Here is a 7,330-nt window from a genome sequence, read left to right as displayed (position 1 = left end):
AAGTGTTCCCGGTTCCGGCTGATCTAAACTATGCAGCCTAACATTGAATTATAGAAGTTTATAATGTGTTGTGTATGCTAGGTCAAAGAGATGGGTTTTTAGTCTAGATTTAAACTGACAAAGTGTGTCTGCTTTCCTGACAATGTTAGGAAGACTGTTTCAAAGTTTTGGTGCTAAATAGGAAAAGGATCTACCGCCAGCAATCGATTTTGATATTCTAGGTATTATCACCTGGCCGGAATTTTGAGATCGCAATAGACGTGAAGAACTATAATGCGTTAAGAGCTTGCTTAAATACTGGGGAGCTAAACCATTTAGTGCTTTGTAAGTAATCAGCAATATTTTAAAATTTATATGATGTTTAATTGGGAGCCAATGCAGTGTTGACAGACATAGGGTGCTTCTCAATATCCCTCCTCGCTCCTCCGTCCTCCATCCTATGACCCGGAAACCGATCGAGCTCAGCCATCTTGAAGGACATCTCAATTCTCTAATTGCACCGCGAGGAGGTGAGGATCGAGGAGTGAGGAGGCTTCCAGAGGAGCTATGAGCGAGGATACACAGGTGTACCCTTTGCGGAAGAGTTTTATCGACTAAACATGACGCACGTATCAATTCTCCTCCCCCTTCACATCTGTCACAATCATTTGAATTTATACTTTACTTTTGTAGTTTACATAAACCACAGAACTCACATATTTCAACAAGGTATCTTGCTTTATTATTATTTATTATGAAATTCTTAAATAAACAAACTTTAACAACATAAGGGCAGATCCTTTGAGCACTGCTGACGACGCAGTGAAGTGACGCTCGAGTGATCAAGTATTCCAATGTATAAAAAAGCTTTCATTCAATTCCTCCGTCCTAATTTTTTTACCTTGCAGCCTTCCCTCGCGTCCTACAGGGGGTGGAGCTGAGACGCGAGGAAAGGAAGCGAGGAAAGGAAACGAGGATGCACAAATAAGAAATGAGAAGCACCCCTGGGCTAATATGGTCATACTTCCTGGTTCTGGTAAGAACTCAAGCTGCTGCGTTTTGGACCAGCAGGAGTTTTTGTTTATTAAGCGTGCAGGGCAACCACCCAGTAGAGCATTACAATAATCTAGCCTTGATGTCATGAACGCATTAACTAATTGTTCCGCATTTGTCATTGAGAGCACATGACGTAATTTATATATATTTTTAAGATGGAAGAATGCGGTTTTACAGATACTAGAAAAGTGACTTTCAAATGAAAGATTGGTAATAAAGAGCACACCCAGGTTCCTAACCGACGACGAAGACTTGACAGAGCAGCCATCAAGTGTTAGACAGTATTCTAGGTTATTACGTGAGAACGTTTTTTTGTGTAATAATTAGAATCTCTGTTTTTTCAGAATTAAGTAGTAGGAAATTACTAGTCATCCAGTTTTTTTTATATCAGCTATGGATTCTGTTAATTTTGTGAATTGGTAAGTTTCGTCAGGGCATGAAGAAATATAGAGCTGAGTATCATCAGCATAACAGTGAAACCTAATGCCATGCTTCCTAATGATATCTCCCAAGGGTAGCATGTACAGAGTGAACAGAAACGGTCCTAGTACCGAGCCTTGTGGTACTCCATACTGAACTTGTGATCGATAAGACATCTCTTCATTCACTGGTACAAACTGATAACAGTCAGATAAGTATGATTTAAACCATGCTAATGCAATTCCACTAATGCCAACATAATTTTTGAGTCTATTTAAAAGAAAGCTGTGGTCATCAATAGTATCGAATGCAGCACTAAGATCGAGTAACACTAATAGAGAGATACAACCACGATCGGATAATAAGAGCAAATAATTTCTGACTCTAATGAGAGCTGTCTCAGAACGATGGTACGGACTTGTATCTACAGTACTGTTGTTGGTAACGAATTTATCAAATAATTGCTTATAATTGCATTTCCATATTATAATTGTTACTAGTACAATTACAAATTAAATAGACTAGTTGTCACATAATTGACTCCATTGAATACTTTTCAGGGAAAGTGTTTTTTTGTTTGTTTTTTTAAATCTGCATTTCTTAAAGTCTAAACCAAACCCAAAAAAAAACATTAAAGTCCCACTGAAGTGCCTTGAAACGCGCAGCATTATTCAATGTGTTGACGTAATTGCCACTGAAACAGGAAAACGGGGTGGGACATATCGAACAGCTCCTCCTCTTTTTTAAAACAGCCAATGACGTTTTGTTTATATCACAGCTGGGCCAGAGCTGTTGAGCTTTGTAAAGCAGCAGTTTCCTCCTAATCTCCTCCATATCACTTTAAAGGGGTCATATGATGGTTCTAAAAAGAACATTATTTTGTGCATTTGGTTTAATGCAATGTTTAATGCAATAAAATAAGCGGTTTTAGGTTAAAAAAAGTAATTATTTTGCACATACCGTACATTATTGTTGCTCCTCTATGACCAGCCTTTCTGAAACGAGGCCAATTTTTACAAAGCTTATCGTTCTAAAAAGCGCGAAGTGCTCTGATTGGCCAGCGATCCAGTGCATTGTAATTGACCCCAAAACCAAGCGTGTGACGGAAATGCCACGTCCCATACCATATTTGGAACATCAGCTTCCAAAGCAATAATGACAGGTGATGATGTCGGTACTACCGTTTCAATTCGAATCTGATCCGGAAAATGCAGATGACCAAGCTGATCGATCAACTTTGCCAGCGCGACTGGACTAGAACGTTTTATATTGGTAAGGTTTTATTTCATTGGGGACATAATTAAAGGATAATTCCGGTATTTAACACTTTGAGTCTATTTTTTAGTTTGTTTTGGATGAACTAGAGTGGTGGACTTAGAAATTTTGACGATGGGTCCTGTCTGGACTTTTTTAATATTTTAGAATCGCCTCTGAGCGCTTCAGAGTGGATGTCTATGGGCATGCTCAAACATGTCCTTAAAACAACCCTTAACGTTCGTTTTCAAAACTGTGCAACTCACCGAGTGGTTAGTGGTGTTCGTTGATGATTAAAAACAAATATATCGGCGCAATGTATGCTTTCAATCCGTGTTATTTGCTATACTGGAACTATTTTTTCAGATACCTCACAACCGCGTATAAACTTCCGCTCGATATTTGAGTCTGAAGCGTTAGCACACCCCCGACCACTTGATGGCGACAACCACTTTGCCGCAGCTGCTCAGCTCACGCTAGCCTTCTGAGAGACGGAGAACCGAGCGAAAAGACTACAACCAAATGTAAACAGAGCCCTTTCCGTTTCCGGTAGCGCAGTAATATCAACGAGCACTGAGTCCTCCAGCAGACATCAATGCAATTAAAAAAAATGGCAAATAAAACTCGACAGAAACTGTATTTCGCTACGCTACTTGTTTTGGAACATCAACGAACACCACTAACCACTCGGTGAGTTGCACAGTTTTGAAAACGAACGTTAAGGGTTGTTTTAAGGACATGTTTGAGCATGCCCATAGACATCCACTCCTCTGAAGCGCTCAGAGGCGATTCTAAAATATTAAAAAAGTCGAGACAGGACCCATCGTCAAAATTTCTAAGTCCACCACTCTAGTTCATCCAAAACAAACTAGAAAATAGACTCAAAGTGTTAAATACCGGAATTATCCTTTAATGATTATAATGACTTATACTGTCTTTTTACCCGTCGCGCCGCGCTACAGGGGAGAGAACACTATGTAAACATAAAACCATGTCAGCATTTGTGATCGTACAAACGACATACAAGCGTTACTCTATACTGCTCAAAACTCGCATTTGAATAGTCAGTAGCAAATTCTTAAAATATGAAAATATACTTACAGGCCTGTGTCTGTGAGTCAGAAGCGCCAGACTGTACTTGCAAAGATGGAATGTCCCCACTTTTTAGAATCAGCCTTTGTGCACAGCTGGCCTTGTACTCTCCCAGGATCTGGAAACAGTCCTCTGAAAAATGTGCAGCACACAGTCGAATATTTTGGTTGTACTGTTCTAGAACAGTGTTGTAAATAAAGCTTAACCACTGTTTTCTACTTGTGTCCTCTTTCGGAAGGCCAAACAAAGTAGTTTGGCTTCCGTAACGAAAAACACAGCGTCTCCACAACATGGCGGCGCCGGCAGCAACAATAATACATTTATGTGGTGTTATGAATCTCTGCCCCCACATACTGATGTAGATTTGTGGGGGCGTGTTTGATTGAAGCGTTTTAGGAAGGCGTGGCTGAGCCTTAACTTTTACAAAGAATATCTCTTTGCGTTTGAGACTTTAAGCTTTGTAACTCTGCAGATCTTATACATGCACAAGCAGCTACATAACACACTAAAGAAAAAGGAAAACAAGAAATCGCATCATATGACCCCTTTAAAATAAAGCATTCTCTGCAGAATTCAAATGGATCCGATATGTTTTGTGGTCTGCACCAACTCGCACATATGATCCGCTCTGTGCTATGATCGTGTCTCTGGACTGGAGAAGACTGTGCGTGCTGCAGCGGTTCACGTGACACTAATGTGAAATCAGACTTCATTCGCCCCAATGGAAAGCATATTTACACTGTCTGAATTGTTTCCTATTCCCTATATACTGCACTATGTGCCATTCAAAATACTATTAACCATTAGAAAATACTAAATGTGTGAACAAGTGACCGATTTTAGCCGCAGCTTTAGCATTTAGCAGTGTAGGGGCGGGACACTTCAGATTCTAGAGAGCATTTGATTGGACAGAAAATCTGATGAGAAGATGAAGTGCAGAGTGATGTCATCAAAATCATTGATCCATTTTGGCAGAAGTGAAAGACTCTAAGTTTTGAATGCTTAATTATATCTTCTAAATGCAAATTTTGTCATTGTTTTGGAGCACACTTGCTTATAGATAACAGTAAGGCTAACATATTCATACTAAAACCCAAAACACTTCAATTTTAATTTCATGTGGACTTTAATGCTATTGTAAGCTATGAGAAATAGCGACCACTTGTGATCGGATCACTAAAAACACATGAAACGGGGCCTGCCACAACACAGCTTATAATACTTTTCTGCTACATTTATACATTACAATAAAACAAAACATAAATAGACTATTTAAACTACAGTCTATTATTAATAAATAGTGACAAACAAATGTGACAATCAGTCCCAATATACTATAGCTATACCTTCCCTGTGTGACATCTAGCCCCGTCCTCCCCTACCAAGTAATCTAATAAATGAACACAAACAGATACTAAACACTATCGAAACAGCTACTTTAAGTTGAAAACTAGTGCCAGTCACTTTAAATGTCAGGGCACATTCCAATGACTGATTCTTATCTGCTCTGCATGACTGACATACCCAGCATATTATGCATTACAGTCAGACTTTCAGGAAGTTCAACCATTTGTCTTTAGTGAACGAACGTGACGCAATTGACAGAAAACTGCATTTGGAAAAACTCCTTCAATGTGTCACAGTCATTGTTTATTTCAAGGAAGATTTCCCCATCTACGCCGCGGGTTTTATGAAGTAAGGTGAGTGATTCTCTTTGTCGCCTCTGTTTTCTCAGTTAAAATTGTGATATTTGTATATAAGCATATTTGGGTGGAGCGGGTCTACATTTTACCTCCCGCTCAAAGTGTTCTGTTATTAAACTCCACACAATGTTTCCTTTTCCAGCTCCCCGCATACTAGTGCAAGAAATCCAGACTGTCCGAATTTGCACTTAATGAAGGAATTACTTTTTGGCAGTTAAACTTGGCTCAGGGCTCCAGACTGGGACCAAATGGTTGGATTTGGGCGGAAAAAATGTCTTGCCGGTGCGAGTAAATTTTGTTAGAGAACCACGTTGCCCAACTGATAAGAGAATATGAATATAATATGAAACAGAACTCATTTCTGAGAGACTGTTTCCCAGCGCTGTCAGAGAGGCCCGCTGCTCAGTGAGCGAGTGTGTACTGACATATTTTTGCCTCTTTATTGGCCTTGAACAGCTAAATACACACTTGTAGGTGTCAAAATGCCTGTCTTTGCAAGTATAAATCCATTACGTCTTAAGTGAATGTAAACACAGTTGAGAAAGGAAACGCATGTGAAACAGTGTATTGGATCCGGGAAGCTCTTAAAGTGACAGCAGCCTAATATTCCTGCTGTCTGTCATTCATGTTAAAGGGGTCATGAACTGCATTGTTTTATTGTTTCATAATGTTTTCTGGGGTGCACTTATAATGTTAGTATGATTTTTACTTCAAAAATTGTCATAATTTAGAAATAAAATGCATTTTATTTTAAATAACAGATTATTTACAGCCTACTAAGAGAAACAATGTGAAGTTGACCGTCACTGGTTTGATTTACTGACAGGACAAAGAACATCTGACTGTAGGAACACGAATCATAACATCAGAAATCACTGGTCACAAATAAGGCATTAGAATGGACAGGGTTACTATACATGTTGTGGCAATACTGTCAAGTCCATATCGTAAAAGCCTGCGCCGAGTTTGCGGACTGATTTACCAAAGAATCCAGTAAAATGTACCGAACGCGAATAAATAATGTTCAACTGAGATATTTACATTGTTGAAAATAAATATCCATATTCCTAGCATTAGGATTCTTTGGAAGGTAATGTTATTTTTAGTCCGGTGAGTGACCCTGTTCTCTTCTCTCTTCCTCATCTCAGTAACACCAGTGGGCGGGGCCTAAGTTGATTTTCTTGCAGAGGCGGTCTTTCACTACCTTATTATGTCATAAAGAGGCACATTCCAAGACGAGACGTTGGCTGGGCCTGGTAACAATTTAAAATTAAAAAATTAGTCCACTTTCATAGCCTTGTTGTGTTTATAATCACGCTCTTGCAAACTACTATAACTCGAACTTTCAGGGAAAATATTTTTAAACAAAGACTGAAAGAGTTGTCTGAAGCCATGTTACCGTAGTGTAGTTTGTTTAGCTTATACTTCTGCCGATTATATTTAAGCTTCAAAATTCATAAAGGTTGTATTCATTTGAGAAGATTATGATGAAAAAAAAAATTGCTATGCCTGACTTTTTGCCTGTGCCTGACAACAATTTGTTGTCTGTAGAAGAACTTTCACATTTGCATTCCAGTAAGCTATATTTTATTAGAAACAACCTGAATGTTGATTTTGAGTGTAACATTGTTTTCATACATCAATTAAACGAGTAATTAATATCAAGTCAATTCATTTTCAGACAAAAACTGGCCAGATAGTATTATTTCTTCAACAACAAAAAAGTTCCAGATGAAGTCAAGGCTTTGCGTGTCACCTGGCAACGCTAAAACCGGTGTGGATCAGCATAAATGAGTAGAACGGGTCTACATTGTACCTCCCGCTCA

Source organism: Rhinichthys klamathensis, unplaced genomic scaffold (genome assembly GCF_029890125.1).
Source record: "Rhinichthys klamathensis goyatoka isolate OS25496 unplaced genomic scaffold, OSU_Roscu_1.1 h1tg000467l_1, whole genome shotgun sequence".
In the NCBI taxonomy this organism is placed as follows: domain Eukaryota; kingdom Metazoa; phylum Chordata; class Actinopteri; order Cypriniformes; family Leuciscidae; genus Rhinichthys; species Rhinichthys klamathensis.
This window is presented reverse-complemented; position numbering follows the sequence as displayed.